Raw genomic sequence first — 18,338 nt, 5'->3', positions numbered from 1 at the left:
AAAAGATTGATGCATGGTGGATTTGAGGGGACATCAAAATGTCAATGCAAAAACTTTAAGAGGGATCATTTTCCATTGCTTCCCATTAATCGAATTGATAATAGGCTATGATCAGCATAGGTTGTGTGATCTAAAGAGTACTTGGGGCATAGTTAGTTTTCTTGCAAAAGATGCTCAAGGTGTTCGAATTTCTATTGCACTTGAGGAGCAAAATAATAGTTGCTAACAATGCTTTACCATTTGGATAATCCAATGGGTTAAGGATGAATACAATGTCTGCTCCTTACATTGGTTAAGAGATTTTCATGTGTGTTGAGAAACACATTCAAGTTGTCTTTTTAATGGTAAACATGCTTCTCAGAAGTTCCATGCCATCATTAATATGACTTTTGTGGTGTGTTGTGTTGTTGTGGGGTGTGCATATCCATCGTTTGTAAGATAGACATATATTTATACACCATCTTCTTTGTAAGTTCTATTTATACACTATCTTGTTTGTAAGCAATGTAGGCATTTTGTGCATTATTGTGTCCCAATTGTTATTTGAAAATATGATAGTGCAGTGCAATACGTATAGAAGACTAGCCTTTTAAGGCCATATACTATTGGTCGCAATGAGGCCATATCCTATTGGTCACAATGTAAGAGGGTTCAAAGACTTGACTTAAGGCCATGTTATGGCCATATAACACTATGGCTTAACTATATTTGATTATTCTCCTTTGATATATCAAAAGAAAGTAAAATATTGAAGTGATGTGTGCTTTCTTTTTGTAATATCTATTTGCACTTGATGATAATAGTCTAAATAGATATGTTTCAATGAGATATGCCAGTATTTGTCCATGTGTTTGATCAATTATATGTAAGATTTTCTTTCTTATACAATGAAAAGATAGAGATATGTACCTTTTTTCATGCCATAATGATTTATTTTGACAAACATTTTTGTGCCATATTTCCTTGAATTAGTAAAACTCATTATCCTAGATGATACTAACACATCTAATGGTTTGTAGGGATAATGTAAGTGGGCATTAAAATTTTCCCTCAAAGAATCAAAGCATAAAGGATTATTGAAAAGCTAATAAATTACCTTAAATGAAATCTCTACTTCATAGACACCATTGAGATATACATTTAAAAATATAAGATTACATTTATTAGTTGAACTAAAAATGATAAAAAACAACAAACTATAATCCAATTAATCCATTTTCTCACAAAAAATACAATTTATAATTGTGAGTGTTTATAAAGTAAAATGTAATTGAAATTGACATCATTATATAGAAATATCTACATTTCATTTTGGTACTAGTCGCTACGAATAGCATTTTCCAAGCCTTAGTAAGTGAAGGGTTGTATCTTTACCTACATTTGTACAAAAACACATCATTAGCACCATTAGTATTAATGCATATTGTAGGAGTCATCATGGGACCCAATCATCATCTCAACCGCACTTACAAAGTCACTAGAAAAACAAGCCCAAAGGACATGTTTCCACTCAAATTATTCATCGAATGAACATACCCATGAAGGTAACAAAAGGCTTCAAAGTACTATTGTTAATTTAATTGTAAGAGTGCTTTGAAAAACTTAGCTTAAGGATTCAACTATTACCCATCTTACAAAATCATCGGCATTGTGTATAAAATGGTTATAATCCTCTTTTAGTGATAATACCCTTAAAAAAAAAACATCTATAGGTCTAAGGGAGCTAATAAATGCCTCAAGTTAAAAAAATAAAATAAAAATTCTATTAATTGGAAAAGTATTTACAAGCCCTTTAGCAACTCATGTCTAATGCATAACTAGCCAAGTTCTTTTGATGTAATAAATGCCTCAAGTTGTTGCAAGTATCACAACTTAAAAAAATTATCTTGGCAACTAATAATTATCCAACAACTTAGAGAGAAATTTTTGGCAACTTCTCAAGCGACACCATTCCTTGAAGAGAGGTGCTACGATGTTATAAAGTCAACTAGTCAGATACCTTTGTTTTATGTTATCCAAAAGCTATCATATACTACCTTTGTTTGATGGAACATAGTAGTGAAGGGAGTGAACCTTGAGTGGTGGGCTGCAAGCAGAAGCAAGAGCTATGGTGGAAAGAGTAAGAGAGCAAGAGCAAGAGACCCAAGATGTGAGAACTCTAATCGTCACAATGTGTAATTGGGCCTTCCCTTATTCATATGTCAATAAGAATAAAGAATGAAGTTACAATGATGGGCGCTCGCCACTTGCAGTGTACAAGTGCGGGTACTATCAGTGTAACTAATACATGGGCGGCTAGGCACATGTGCCTTTATCCCCAACAACTTCCCACTCAAAGATGAATGTGTCCTTAGTGAGGAGAGAATGAGAAAAAAGTGACAAAGTAGAAGTGTACACAAAGTACAATAGAATGAGGTGTTGGGGGTAAAGGCGCCTCTGCCTAGCCGCCCGTGTATTACTACACTGACAGTCACCGCCATTGCACACTGCAGGTGGCAGGCGCCCGTCACCGTTACTTTATTCTTTAATCTTTTAGTGACAGTTTGAATAAAGGAAGGCCCGGTCACACATTGTGACTGTTGGAGTTCCCATTTCTAGTCTCTCCCTTTCTTGCTCTTACTCTCCTGCCATAGCTCTCGAGTCCAACCTTCGATCCATTGCTCCCTTTCAACTGGTATCAGAGCTTTGCTTTTCGACTCTTGAGCTTGGTTCGTGGCATTCTCAGCATCCCATCGACTCCCTACTTGCATTGGCTCTCCTTCCCGGCAGCCATATCCGACTCCTTCGAGCTCTCATCACTCCTCGGCTTCCCGAGCACTTGCCCGGCATTGTTGGGTACCTTTAGGGCATTACATAAGAGGTATTTGATCATTTTCTTCAGGGTTTAATTCAGTTCTCAGGTCTCACAAGCTGTAAACAAGATTGGGGCAGCCACCATTGAAGCTCCCTTGCTTCATATCTCACTTGCCTTTGAACAAGACTTGTTGGAGCTTGTTTGAGGCCTTCCTTGGCTTTAACTGGACCCCTCCGAAGCTTGGCCACCATTTTTTGCAGCCCCAGGACCAGCATTTACAGTTGGCGGAATCACGCAGCCCTCCCACATGTGTCTTCAGCATTGACAGTCACAACAACAGCTCTCCCCCTCCATTGGCACTTGGAAAGGCTCCATTTTGGGCATATGAACATGCTTTGATGCTTGGTTTTGATGGTTGATGTGTTGGCATAGCATTTGGACTGATTTAACATTGTTTTGGGACTGTCATAACAGTCCACAGGCAGTTTATGACAGTGGTACTCTGACATTTGATGCTACAGCTTGTTTGGCATTGTCATTTGATGCATGGTTGGTCCCGTTTGATGCCCGGATGTTAGAGGAATGTATGCCTATTGTTTGGCAACCATTTGGAGCTGATTTTGGTGCTAAAATTCTCAGTTTTGAACAGTAAATCACTGCTGTACACAGTTGGGATGAAGTCATTTTACTCATGTATACTTATGCCTATGCTTTTTGGACTATGTTTCAGACATATATGGTGATGTATTGACACTTAGGGCTCGACATAGAGCTTGGTTTTGATTTGGGATCATTGGTTGAGCTTGAGCTTGCTTTGCAAAGCATTTGGATACTCCGTCTTGGATGTACTTATGGCATGTATGTTGCTTATGTCTGACCGGTCTTGACATTCTTAGCCTATGCCATTACTACATGCTAGTTACATTGCTTGGATCCTATTGCTATTGGAGCTCGGTCTTGGCTTGACCTTGGATTCTCGGAGCTTACTTGAGCTATTTATTGGCTTGCCAGAGTTGTATCTTGGGATGTACTTGATGTCTTACATGCTTATGGATGCTACATACGGATGCTCTACCGCCTACATGTTCGGGATGTACTATTGATGTATTGTCTTGGACTTATGTCATTGGCACTGTGTCTTGCCTTGGCTTGAGCTCTTGAGCTCGTACACACGGCTTTTGTGCTAGTGGGAGCATTCTTGAATGCTTATCAAACATTGAGCAGGTGGTACTTTTATGCATTGAGCCGTTACATGCTATTGAGCAGTTACAGACACTTGAGACTTTTGGACTTCTTATCTTTTGGGATGATACATCATATGTCTTGGTTCACTGTATGCTTATGAGCTAAGTCTCAGTTTTGGATCCGTATCTTTGTGAACTGACACCTACTTGTGTCAAGTTTTGGTAGTGGCAGGAACACTTTGCCCCGTTGCTTGGGGGGTGTGCCTACTCACTGACAGATGTTTGTATGACATACTTGGGTGTTGGATTCATGCTTATCGACCGTCATATGCTTATGCTATGCCCACATGATGTCGGATTTGGTCTTGGCAGTATCTGATTGCCTTGGGATCCGATTTTGGCACTGTTAGCTCTCTTTTACTGAAAGCTGAAATTTATTACAGCAAGCATATATGTATGGACTGACATGGATTTTTCATGCTAAAACACTCTGAAATGATGTACTTTTACTAGTACTTGGTGGGCAGCAGCTTTGGTTCCACTTTCATTGCCATTTTTCCTCGATTTTGATGATTTATTGGTCATTTTTTGCAGTAAATAGCAAGCAGTTTTGAACTGTCTACAGTCTTCCAGCCTGCATTATGGCAAGTTTGTCCACTGATCCTGTTATTTTCAACATCATTAAGCTTGATGGTACAAATTACTCTTATTGGAAGAGCCAGATTTGGTAGGTGTTGGTGCAAAAATCACAGATTAAACCTTTGAGGTTAAGCGGGCATCCATCTGCTATGCCAGATGAGGAATGGCTTGAGCTTGATGAGTTATGCAAGTCCACTATTGTATTGTCTCTCACAGAACAGGTTCACTATAATGTCTTTGAGGAAGAACAGAGTGCATGGCAGTTGTGGGAAAAGATCAAAAATCTCTATGACAAGAAAAGTTTAGCGAGTCAGATGTATTGCTGAAGCAGCTTATGGATCTGCGCATGAAGGAGAATGTGACTATGTCTGCTCACTTGAGCCAGTTCCATGCTATACTCAAGAACTTGACTTCGCAGGACATCACTTTTGCAGAGGATGTCACTCCTCTTTTCTTGCTTGGTACTCTTAATGAGTCATGGGATGTATTCCGTACTGCATTATGTGCCTCTACTGCTACCTTGAAATTATCTGATGTTAAGAGTACTCTTCTACATGAAAAGGTTAACTGTAAGAATTTGGATGCCTCTCGTGTGTCGCATGCTATGACAGTTAGAGGCAGGAATGATGGATATGGAAAGCATGGGAGTGGCAGTGCCCGTGGACGGGATTCTCAGAAATCTCGATCCAAGTCTCGTGGAAAGTCACGTAGTAAATCCCGTGGTAGGAATGTAGATGTTACTTGTCACCATTGTGGGAAAAAAGGCTATATTAGGCCACAATGCCATGAACTGCGCAATGAAAGGCACAAAGATAAGGGGAAAGACAAAGTGCAGGATAAGTCTTCTGATTGCAGTATAGTGCCTGCAAAGTCCAGTGTTAAAATTGAAGAGATCAATGTTATGCAGCCTGAGGATGTTGATGATGATGACTATATCCTTGCAGCTTCTTCTAGTGCTTCGCAGATGACAGAGATACACTCTATGTATGCACAGTGTTGGCTCTTGGACTCAGGTGCATCCTTTCATGTGACATCTTGCCGAGAGTGGTTTCATTCATACCGTACTGTTTCGGGTTCTGTGTGCTTGGGTGATGATAGCTCTCTTGATATTGTGGGCATTGGTGATGTTAGGCTGTAGTTTCCTTCTGGCAGCAGTTTTGTTATGCAGGATGTACGTCATGTACCTGCTTTGACATGCAGTCTCATGTCAGCTGGGACAGCTTGATGACGCAGGATATCATGTATGTTTTGGAGACTCTGCATGGAAGATCACTCGTGGGCAGACTTGTGATTGCCAGAGGTGCCAAGGCTGGCAGTCTCTACCCTTGATTGTATCGGCTTCTTTCCTTGATCATGTTTTGTGTGTGGGTTCTATCCCACATGTATCTCTTTGGCATGCCCGTTTGGGCCATATGTCTTTGAAGGGAATGAAAATGCTTTTTGGTTTGCAGTACTTACCGCCCCTTGATTATGCATGTTTTGATTCATGTGAGCATTGCCTTTATGGCAGGCAGACTAGGTCTACGCATAAGAAGTCTGGTAGGCCACGCATGAGTGAGCCCTTGGCATTGGTACATTAGGATGTTTGTGGGCCCATGCCTTGTCAGTCTATGGGTGGTGCAAAGTATTTTGTTACGTTCATAGATGATTTTTCATGGAAAGTTTGGGCTTATCCCATTAAGCTGAAATCTGATGTCTTGGATGTGTTTCAGAGATGGCTTGCATTGGTTGAGAACCAGTCTGGGTATAGGTTAAAATGCCTAAGGACAGATAATGGGGGTGAGTATGTCTCACGTGCTTTTGAGCAGTTATGTGATGAGAGGAGTATTGAGCGTCAGTTGACCGCCCCCTACACCCCCCCCAGAATGGTTTGGCTGAGCGGATGAATAGAACCATCCAGGAGTGTGTACGCAGTATGCTTAGCCATGCAGGCCTACCACAGAGCTTTTGGGCTGAGGAAGTTAGTATAGCTGTGCATGTCATAAACAGATCGCCCTCTAGTGGTTTGGATTTCCAGGTTGCAGAGGAGGTATGGACTAGAAAACCTCTCTCTTATGCGCATCTCCGTGTCTTTGGATGTGAGGCATTTTGCCATGTGCCCAGGGACAAGAGAAGTTAGCTAGATCCCAAGAGTGTCAAATGTATTTTCCTTGGTTATGGGGATGTAGGCAAGATGGGTTACTATCTTTGGAATCCACAAGCGCGAAAAGTCATCCGCAGTCATGATGTAGTCTTCCATGAAGACAAAATGCATAGGCAGCTTGAAGAGAGTTATTGAGATCCGTAGGGTCATATTTCGAGAGGAGCCGAGAGCTCCCGCACAGCCAGTTGGACAGCCTACAACTGCAGCAAATGCTCATGGCCAGGGTGTTGGATAGGCAGTTGGGTAGGTAGCAGAGCCTGCCGTGAGACTGTCTACTAGAGACAGACGTCCACCTGATAGATTTCAGCTCTCGATGCATTATGTCTTGGTTATAGATGCAGGAGAGCCTTTCACCTATGATGAGGCTATGTGCAGGGGTGACAGTCACTCCTGGGAGAGGGCTATGCAGTCTGAGATAGACTCCCTGCATAAGAATGACACTTGGGATTTGGTTTCCTTGCCTACGGGCAAGAAGGCTTTGCCATGCAAGTGGGTGTACAAGCTAAAAAGTACCCTTGGACACCCCAAGCCAGTATACATGGCTAGATTGGTAGCAAAGGGTTTTAAGCAGGAGCATGGTGTGGACTTTGACGAGGTCTTTTCTCCTATGGTTAAGATGACCACCCTGCGCTTAGTCTTGTCTTTAGTTGCTCAGCTTGACTTGGATTTGTACTAGATGGATGTCAAGACGGCTTTCTTACATGGGGACTTGCATGATGAGATTTATATGGAGCAACCTAAGGGCTTTGCAGAACCTGACAGGTAGCACCTAGTGTGCAAATTGAAGAAAAGTCTTTATGGCTTGAAACAGGCACCTAGTGAGTGGTAGCCGGAGGGCTATGGATCCATGTCTTTACATGAAGAAAGCCTGTGATGGTTCTTATTGATTTTGGTACTCTATGTGGATGATATGCTGATAGCAGGGAAAGCTCATGATAAGCTAGATGCTCTTAAGGCTCAGCTCAAGAAGAGCTTTGAGATGAAAGATCTGGGACATGCCGCTCACATACTTGGTGTGCGCATCAGACGCGACAGGCATCAGGGACTCCTCTACTTGTCACAGAGGGAGTACATTCATAAAGTCCTTGAGCACTTTCGCATGCATGACGTAAAGCCTATTGGCTGCCTATTGCCTTCTTATGTGAAGGTATCACAGGCTGATTGTCAGCAGACATATGAGCAGAGGGCCGAGATGGCCAAGATTTCCTATGCATCCGCAGTGGGCAGTCTTATGTATGCCACGATAGCCACTCGTCTAGATATTGCCTTTGCAGTTGGTGTTATGGCACGCTATATGGCTACACCTGGCAAGAAGCATTGGGATGCCGTGAAGGGTATCATGAGGTACCTGAAGGACACTGTAGATATGTGCATATGCTATGGCAGCTAGGATATAGGAGTCGTGGGGTACACTGACTCTGATTATGCAGGACATGTAGATAGTAGGAAGTCCACTTCCGGCTATGTATTCACCTATGTTGGAGGTGCTCTTTCTTGGATGTCCAGGGTGCAGAAATGCACGACCCTTTCTACTACAGAGGCCGAGTATGTTGTAGCCACTGAGGCTTGCAAGGAGGCCATTTGGTTGGGTTGTTTAGTTGCTGACCTTGGTATTGATGCTATCGCTACACTGCATTCGGATTCTATGAGTCTATTCAGTTAGCCAAGAATCTGGTCTTCCATGCGAAGACAAAACACATTGAGGTGAGGTTCATACGTGGGGTTGTTGAGGACAAGTCTGTTGATCTTGTCAAGATCTTGACTGACCAGAATCCTGCAGATCTGCTCACGAAAAGCCTCTCTATAGAGTGCTTTTCCTTCCTCAGGAGGTTGATGGGCGTGGGATGAGATGATGTCTTTCCTCATCCTGTTTTACATGTATACATGTTGTACTGTCTTTTTTTTCTTTTTCTTTTCACTCCTCACTGGGGTAGATTCGCCTTTAAGTGGGAGGTTGTTGGGGGTAAAGGCGCCTCTGCTTAGCTCCCCGTGTATTACTACACTGACAGTCACTGCCACTGCACACTGCAAGTGGCAGGCGCCCGTCACAGTCACTTTATTCTTTATTCTTTTAGTGACAGTTTGAATAAAGGAAGGCTCGGTCACACATTGTGACTGTTAGAGTTCCCATTTTTGGTCTCTCTCTTTCTTGCTCTTGCTCTCCCGCCATAGCTCTCGAGTCCAACCTTCGATCCGTCGCTCCCTTTCATGAGGAAAGGATGCCATCTCATCCTACGCCCATCAACTTCCTAAGGAAGGCAAAACTGTCCGCTGAGAGACTTTTGATTTGTAGGATTTTGGCCAGTTGAGATTTTGAAGCTCAATGGACTTGTTCTAAGCGGCTTCTTAGATGAAGTGGTAATGCACCTCAATGTGCTTTGCCTTCGCATGGAAGATCAGATTCTTGTCCAATTGAATAGCACTCATAGAATCCAAATGCAGTGTAGGGACCACATCAATAATACTAAGGTTTGCCACTAGATGGTCTAACTTGAGAGCCTCTCAATGGTTGTAACATAGTTGGCCTCGGTAGTAGAGAGGGTGTCAAGATTATGGGAGAGAAGGAAGGAGTCTCACTTGTAGCTTTCTTGCTTGCACAATGGGGGAATACACACACAGGTGGAGGTTGAAAATAGTTTTCCTCTTCTTAGTTGTGTAAGACAAAAAGAACTCTAGTACAAAGAAATAGAAGAACCCTATATATGGGTCTCAAAACCAAACTCAACTAACTAAGGTGGCATACTAACTGAGCCACGAACTAGAGTAGATAAGGATAGCTGTCATCTAGCTTGTCAAGAATCGCGTGGTGGGGAGAGTTGCTCAAGATGCTGCGCCAAACACACACAGAATGCACAAGGAGAAGCTCACTCAGGAGACAAGAAGAGAGATGGAGGCCAAAACGTTTTCTTGCTGATTTCTTCTTCTTCTTCCACACACTTTACAATGTACACAAAGTATAGATAAGATACAACATAAAAGGAACGTGGCCTACTAAGTCAAACAATGCATAATCGACTACACTAGTCGACTGGCGCTATAACTATGCCAGCTGTAAATAAGTGTAACAACCTGAATATAATAAGTAATGAGTCAGTGGCCATGTGAGAGTCGTAATGACCACCGACGTGCTAAGTAGACGTGTGGACCCATCTAACCAGGCGGTCCATCATCAATGTCCGCATGTGTTGAGCTTGTCATCTCAACACTTCCCCTCAAGCTCAACTGCATCTCTGCAACTCCAAGTAAGCTTCGAAACTTTTGAAGCTTCTCTATACCCAATGCCTTTGTGAAGATGTCAGCTATCTGATCCTGTGTGCTGACATACACCAAGTCAATCTCACCTGCTAGTACATTCTCTCTCACAAAGTGGTAGTGTACCTCAATATGTTTTTTCTTGGCATGGAACACAGGGTTTCTAGCCAATTGTATACTGCTCATGTTATCACAATAAATGACAACTGGACCTTCCACCTGCACATCCAAATCAGCCAATAGTTTTTGCAGCCATACTACCTCACATGCTGCAACAGCAACACCTCTATACTCAGCCTTTGTACTCGACAAAGCAACTGTAGATTGCTTTTTGCTGCTCCATGCAACTACTGCACTACCAAGAGAGAACATGTATCCACTGGTAGATCTTCTATCAGACATACTACTAGCCCAATCTGCATCCGTGTATCCAAACACCTGTACATCTGTACCTGCCTCATAGAAAAGTCCATAATGTAATGTGGACTTCACATATCTCAATATGCGTCTGACTGCATCCAAGTGTGGCTTTCTAGGTTCTTGCATAAACTGACTCACAAGACCAACAGCGTAGCTCAAGTCTGGCCTTGTAATGGTCATGTAGATCAAACTCCCCACTATCCTCGTGAACATAGTAGGGTCTTCTATCTCATCCCCAACATCAGCACTCAACTTTACATTCTGCTCCAATGGAACTGAAAGTGGTTTGCATGCTGTCATACCATACTTGGACAACATATCCAAGCCATACTGTCTTTGGGACAGCCATATACCATCATCACATCTGATCACCTCAATGCCAAGGAAGTACCTTAGCTCACCTAGATCCTTCATCTCAAACTTCATCTTCAAACAACCCTTGACTTCAGCAATCCCACTATCACTATCACCTGTAATAATCAAGTCATCCACATAGATGACTATGATGACCAAACCTGCATCTCCCTTTCTCACATAAAGTGAGTGATCAGCATCAGAAACATAAAAAGCAATATTGACAAGATACTCTCTTATCTTGTCAGACCATGCTCTAGGTGCTTGCTTGAGCCCATAGAGTGCCTTCTTCAACTTGCACACATACGTGGGATGCTCTAAATCTTCATAACCTGCTGGCTGATCCATATACACTTCTTCCTGCAAATCACCATGCAAGAAGGCATTCTTTACATCCATTTGTTGCAATCTCCAACCTTTGGCTGCTGCCAAGGCAATCACACATCTGACAGTTGCCATCCTAGCAACTGGACTGAAGGTTTCATCATAATCTATGCCATATGTTTGGGCATAGCCTTTTGCAACCAGCCTAGCCTTGTACCTGCTAATAGAATCATCTGCATTGTGCTTAATCTTATAAACCCATTTATATCCAATAGCTTTCTTTCCCTTCGGCAATGATACTAGATCCCAAGTCTTATTGGCCTCTAATGCAGCCATCTCCTCATCCATTGCTGCATCCCAATGAGCATGACCAACAGCCTCCTCAAAACATGTGGGCTCAACATCCTCAACTAGTTTCACCATATAAGCATAATGGTGAGCTGCATAACCTTCAAAACCAAATCTTTTAACAGGGTATCTCACCCTGCTAGACCTGCGTACCACTGGATCACTCAATGGAGTCTTTGCATTAACGCGTGCTCTCTGCACACTTGGAGTCCTCACTGAAGGAATGCCAAGCTCATCATCCAAGCTCTCTGAGCCACTGGAGTCTCCATCAAGAACTGCATCAATGCCTTCTGACACTTTATTCTTTCCTTTGTCTTTACCTGTAGTGCTACTAGATGCACTTGAAGATGTAGAGGTACTCCTTAGTCTCCCAGACCAAGGACTACTAGATGATGTCTCTAGTCCACTAAGAGTCCGTGATTCTTGCTTTTCAGCCTGCACATGAGTATCATGATCATCATCAACATCCAATGCATCACCACTAGATGCATACCAACTGCTCATTTCATCAAAGATGACATCCCTGCTCACTCTGAACTTACATGTGACAGGGTTGTAACAGCGATACCCTTTCTGCTCTAAAGAGTATCCAATAAAGATACACTTTTCAGCCTTTGGATCCAGTTTCTTCCGCAACTCATCTGGCACATGAACATACGCAATGCAACCAAACACTTTCAAGTGTGAAACATCAGGCTTCTTACTTGTAAAACATTCTTCGGGGGTCATACCATGAACTGCAACTGTGGGAGTTCTGTTCATAATATAAACAGCAGTATGAACAGCCTCAGACAAAAAATGCTTAGGCATATTCTTTTCAGCCATCAAGGCGCGTGCAACTTCTGCAATATGCCTGTTTTTCCTTTCTGCAACCCCATTTTGCTGTGGGGTATACCTGCATGTGAACTGTCTCTTTATCCCATGAGACCTCAGAAAATCACTGAACTCATTTGAGAGGTACTCTCCCCCTCCATCTGACCTCAAGCACTTTACTTTCAAGCCTGTTTCTCTTTCAACTGCAGCCTTGAAAGTTCTAAAGTGCTCAAACGCTTCACTCTTTTCCTTCATAAAATATACCCATAGCTTTCTAGAACAATCATCAATGAATGTGACAAAGTATGAACTGCCTCCAAGAGATACATTTTGTGTAGGCCCCCAAATGTCTGTATGCACAACATCAAGGATATTTCTGCTTACATCTCTATCATGTGAAAAAGGTTGTCTTGTCTGCTTACCAAACTGACATGCTTCACATACCTTCTGAAATTCTGCAACTCTAAATGTAGGCAAACCTGTAACCAACCCTTTGGACTGCATTAATTTCAGCCTTTGTACATTTGCATGTCCAATGCGTTTGTGCCAAATTTCAATGTCTGCAACAACACCTTTTCCTTTGGCATACATAGTAGCATTCATAGTAGGGATTCCAGCGTCCAGAGTAAACATACGTCCAACTCTACTTCCCTTTGCTACCAACCTGCACTTGTCATTGAAATCTTCTACAAAGCAGCCCTTTGCATTAAATCTGACTTGCAGCCCTTGCTCTACCATTTGACCGACTGACACCAAGTTCTTTGTAATAGATGGCACATGTAATACATTTGAAAGACTCTTTGTCTTACCATCATGCAAGGACAAGGGAATTTTTCCAATGTGTAAAATTGGGTGGCATGAGTCATCACCTGTCTGCACATAACTTGCATTCTGCAAATTTTGCATCTCTTCAAACCATTCTGCATGGCTAGTCACATGATTGGATGCACCTGAATCAACATACCAAACATCATCATGTGCTCCCTTTCCTGTAACAGCATTCAGCATATGCTGCATAACAAACAGACGTTCATTTTTGTCTTCATTCTGTCGTGAAGACGATGCATATCTTCCTTGCTGCAACTTACCACTACGGATATCATCTTTCTTAGCATAACATTGGGCTGCAATATGACCTGTTTTGCCACAGTAGTGGCACACAATACTAGAGTTGTTAGAACCTCTGTTCTGCCATCCACCTCTTCCTCTAAAGCTCCCCCTGCCTCTAAAGTTACCACGACCTCCTAAAACCTGCATATCGCCAAATTGCTGATTCAATCTATTTTGCTGGTTGTCACTACCACGTCCTGTACCACGTCCTCTTGAAGAGAACCTGCCACATCCCCTTCCTGAACTGGAGTAGAAAGCTTGGACCTGTTCACTGCTTCTTTCAGATGTCTCACTCTGCATGTTGATCTCTTCAGTGATCATAAGGGAGACCAACTCATCGAAATCTGGAAATGGCTTTTTGACATATACGGAAGTTACAAAAGTCTTCCAAGCCTTTTCATTGTTAAGTCCACCCAAGGTAGACGACACCAAATCATCATCATCGGGCATTGCATCAATTGCTGCCAAGGCATCTGCAATGCTCCTTACCTTCAATGCATACTCATTGATAGACATCTTCCCTTTCTTCAATGTATTCAACTCTTGCTTGAGTTGAATCTTTTGTGCCTTTGTATTTACAGAAAACATACTTTCAAGTATGGTCCAAGCTGCATATGCATTCTCTGCATTTCTAATGTGTCCCAGCATATTATTGTCAATTACTGCAGACAACCAATACATGACCTTTTTATCCTTTGCATTCCATTCCTTTCGTGTCTTTGTCTCTTCTGCAGTTGGAGGATCACTCACCTCCGGCTCCTTTTCTTCACCTGAAACGAACTCGTAGAGGCCTTTTCCAATAAGAAAGTTCGTGACACGGAACTTCCATGAAGGGTAGTTGTTCTTGTTGAGCTTCTCAATGATGGGGCTTCCACTATTCTCTGCCATTATCACAAGAATAATACCAAACAGCAAGCAAATCTTCTGCAACCCTCGACTTGTAGTGCACAGCAATACACCAGACAACCTTTTTCACTGTCTACTCAACAATACATGCAATTTGCAACCAGTTGCAGATAAACCTTGTGTTTACTCACTGGTAAACACCTTTGATCTTACAGATCTGAAATCTGTAACTTGCGCACCCACTTTCAGTCGATACAGCCGAAGTCGCAGTGTACCCTGAAACTACTGTCCGCAACCTTGCGGCTCTAAAACAGACCCTGAAACGGTCTCAAATGCCCAAAATAACTGCGGCATAGCCCTAAAAGGTTTTTCTGCAGATATACAACGCTCTTTGCACACACCAAATCTCACTGCAATTTGAGATTTTTGCTCTGCATTGCTTTCGCTGCCTCCACAGGTACTATCCAAGAGAAAGAGTGGAAGGATCGGAGAGCTTCTTACCCGTGGCTTGCTTGCTCGAACCTTGCTTCTTCTCCTTTGCTTCAACCTTCGAAATCAGCCTCTCTCAGTGGTGCGGCTCTGATACCATGTCAAGAATCGCATGGTGGGGAGAGTTGCTCAAGATGCTGCGCCGAACACACACAGAATGCACAAGGAGAAGCTCACTCAAGAGACAAGAAGAGAGACGGAGGCCAAAACGTTTTCTTGCCGATTTCTTCTTCTTCTTCCACACACTTTACAATGTACACAAAGTATAGATAAGATACAACATAAAAGGAATGTGGCCTACTAAGTCAAACAATGCATAACCGACTACACTAGTCGACTGGCGCTATAACTATGTCAGCTGTAAATAGGTGTAACAACCTGAATATAATAAGTAATGAGTCAGTGGCCATGTGAGAGTCATAATGACCACCGACATGCTAAGTGTAGACGTGTGGACCTATCTAACCAGGCGGTCCATCATCAATGTCCGCATGTGTTGAGCTTGTCATCTCAACATAGCTATTATTCATGGGTGGTGTACCAACCGCATCTGCAACCAACAAGTCGGTGACATAAATGCATAACGGTCACCCTGGCACATCACGAGTGGAGCTTGATATCTCAACACTCCCCCTCGAGCTCAATCCCAATTCCTGCACACCAAGCAGGTAGTCTCTGAACTTGCGCAGCTTCTCTGCGCCCAATGTCTTCGTAAATATGTCAGCTTCCTGATCCTCTGTGCTGACATAAACTAGATCAATAAGACCTAGTAAAACCCTCTCCCGCACATAGTGATAACGCACATCAATTGCTTTGTTCTAGCATGATAGACTTGGTTATTTGCCAAGTGTATACTGCTCATGTTGTCACAATAAATGACAACTGGCCCATCTGTAGGCTGATGCATATCATAAAGTAGCTTATGCAACCAAGCTACCTCACATGCAGCCATTGCTGCACCCCTGTACTCAGCCTCTGTGCTCGACAAGGCAACTGTAAGCTGTTTCTTGCTGCTCCAAGTGACTGCAGCACTACCAAAAGAGAACACATATCCACTGGTAGATCGTCTATCAGAAATACTACCAGCCCAATCAGCATCAGTGTATCCATGCAAATGTATCTGAACCCCAGTCTCATAAAATAGTGCATATACAGCATAGCTCAAATCTGGCCTGGTAATAGTCATATAAATCAAACTTCCTACTATGCATGTGTACATAGTAGGGTCTTCCAGAAGCTCACCTGCATCTGCGCTCAGCTTCACATTCTGCTCCAAAGGAACTGAAATAGGCTTACAGCCTGTCATCCCATATTTGGACAGCATGTCCAATCCATACTGCCTCTGCAAGAGCCGTATCCCACTTGGTGATCTAATCACCTCAATGCCCAAGAAATAACGCAGCTCTCCCAAATCCTTCATCTCAAACTTTTGCTTCAATAGCATTTTCACATGAAGGATATCTTCATCACTGTCACCTGTCATAATCAAATCATCAACATAAATGACAAGTAGCATAATACCTTTCTCTGTTTTTCTCACATAAAGTGAAAAATCTGCCTTGGAAATCTGAAAGCCAATAGTGACAAGATACTGTCCTATCTTGTCAGACCATGCTCTAGGTGCTTGCTTTAAGCCATACAAGGCTTTCTTCAACCTGCAGACAAACTCAGGATGAACATCATGCACATAACTTGGTGGCTGCTCCATATAGACCTCTTCCTACAAATCACCATGCAAGAAGGCATTCTTTACATCCATCTGATGTAAAGACCATCCCTTTGATGCAGCCATAGCAATGATTGCTCTTACGGTTGCCATCCTTGCAACCGGACTGAATGTTTCTTCATAATCAATGCCATATGTTTGTGCATACCCCTTGACTACTAATCTTGCCTTGTATCTGTTCACAGAGCCATCTGCATTGTGCTTCACCTTATAAACCCACTTACAACCAATTGCATTCTTATCTTTAGGCAAAGGTACAAATTCCCATGTAGCATTTGCTTCCAATGCATCCATTTCTTCATCCATGGCTTTCTCCCATTTTTCTTTTTCCATGGCTTGCTCAAAAGAAGTGGGTTGTGGTTCCTGTATCACTTTGACCATATAGGCATAGTGAATGGCTGTAAATCCATCATATTTCAGCCTACCCATAGGAAACCTAGCTCTGGTAGACCTACGCAAAGTAGGTTCACTCCCAGGTGCTCTCAAAACATCCCTAGTCTTCCTTGCTCCAGGTGTAACAATAGAAGGAATACCCAACTCATCATCAATGCTCTGTTTTGAGCCACTGGATTCACCATCCACATAAGAGTGACCTGCATTCACATCAAACATGGGATGATCTACCTTCTCTTTTCCTTTTCGTGAAACCTGCATACCACTATCTGCATTATTTGAGGAGATTCTCTTGATCTCAATCTGCCTGTCCATGGCAAAGAATGTGAACCACTGCTAGAGGACACTCCAAGTCCACTAATATTTTGTGACTGCTGCTGTGAATTCTGTGCAACATTACCATTTTGTGCATCTACATCATCAATTACATTTACTGGTTTATACCAGCTACTCATCTTGTCAAAAACAACATCTCTGCTCACTGTAAACTTACGAGTAGAAGGGTTATAGCATCTATACCCTTTCTGCTCTACAGAGAGTAACCAATAAAGATGCACTTCTCAGCTTTTGGATCTAACTTGGATCTCAACTCATCTGGCATATGAACATAGGCAATGCAACAAAAAATCTTCAAATGAGAAATATCTGGTTTCCTACCAGTATACCTCTCCTCTGGAGTCATCCCATGTATTGCTGTAGTGGGAGTCCTGTTCATTATGTAGACTGCTGTAGCAACTGCTTCAGCCCAGTAAAAATCTGGCAAGTCTTTTTCATTGAGCATGGCACGAAATACCTCTCCAATATGCCTATTTTTCCTTTTTGCAATTTCATTTTGTTGTGGGGTATGACTCCATGAATATTGCTGCTTTATGCCATGCTCCTGCAGGAACCTTGCAAACTCATTTGAGAGGTACTCTCCCCCTCCATCTGACCTTAGGCATTTTATTTGCAGGCCTATTTCTTTTTCAATCATAGCTTTAAGAGTTTTGAAATGCCCAAAAACTTCACTTTTCTTTTTCATAAAATACACCCAAACTTTTCTGCTATAGTCATCAATAAAAGTGACAAAATAATGACAGCCTCCAAGAGATGCACCTTTAGTAGTCCACACATCAGAGTGGATTAATTCCAATGGCTTCTTACTCTCTTGAACATGTCTAGGAAATGGTTTTCTTGCCTGTTTTCCAAATTGACAGGCTTCACATACCTTATGCATTTTTGCAACCTTGAATTTAGGCAATCCTGCAACAATATTTTGGGCTTGCATTGATTTAAGTCACTGTACATTAACATGACCAATGCGTTTATGCCAGATATCAATATCTGCAACTACACCGGTCCCATGTGCAAACATTGCTACACTCAATTCAGGCATGTCTGCATCTAACGTAAACATTCTGCCCTTCTTCTTTACTTTTGCTATCAAGCGACCTTTATTTTTCATATCCTCAACAAAGCATCCATGAGGATTAAATCTGACCTGCAAGCAGTGCTCAACCATTT

This window comes from Lygodium microphyllum, chromosome 24 (assembly GCF_053477565.2).
Source record: "Lygodium microphyllum isolate KBCC chromosome 24, Lygodium_microphyllum_v1.1.10, whole genome shotgun sequence".
Classification (NCBI taxonomy): domain Eukaryota; kingdom Viridiplantae; phylum Streptophyta; class Polypodiopsida; order Schizaeales; family Lygodiaceae; genus Lygodium; species Lygodium microphyllum.
This window is presented reverse-complemented; position numbering follows the sequence as displayed.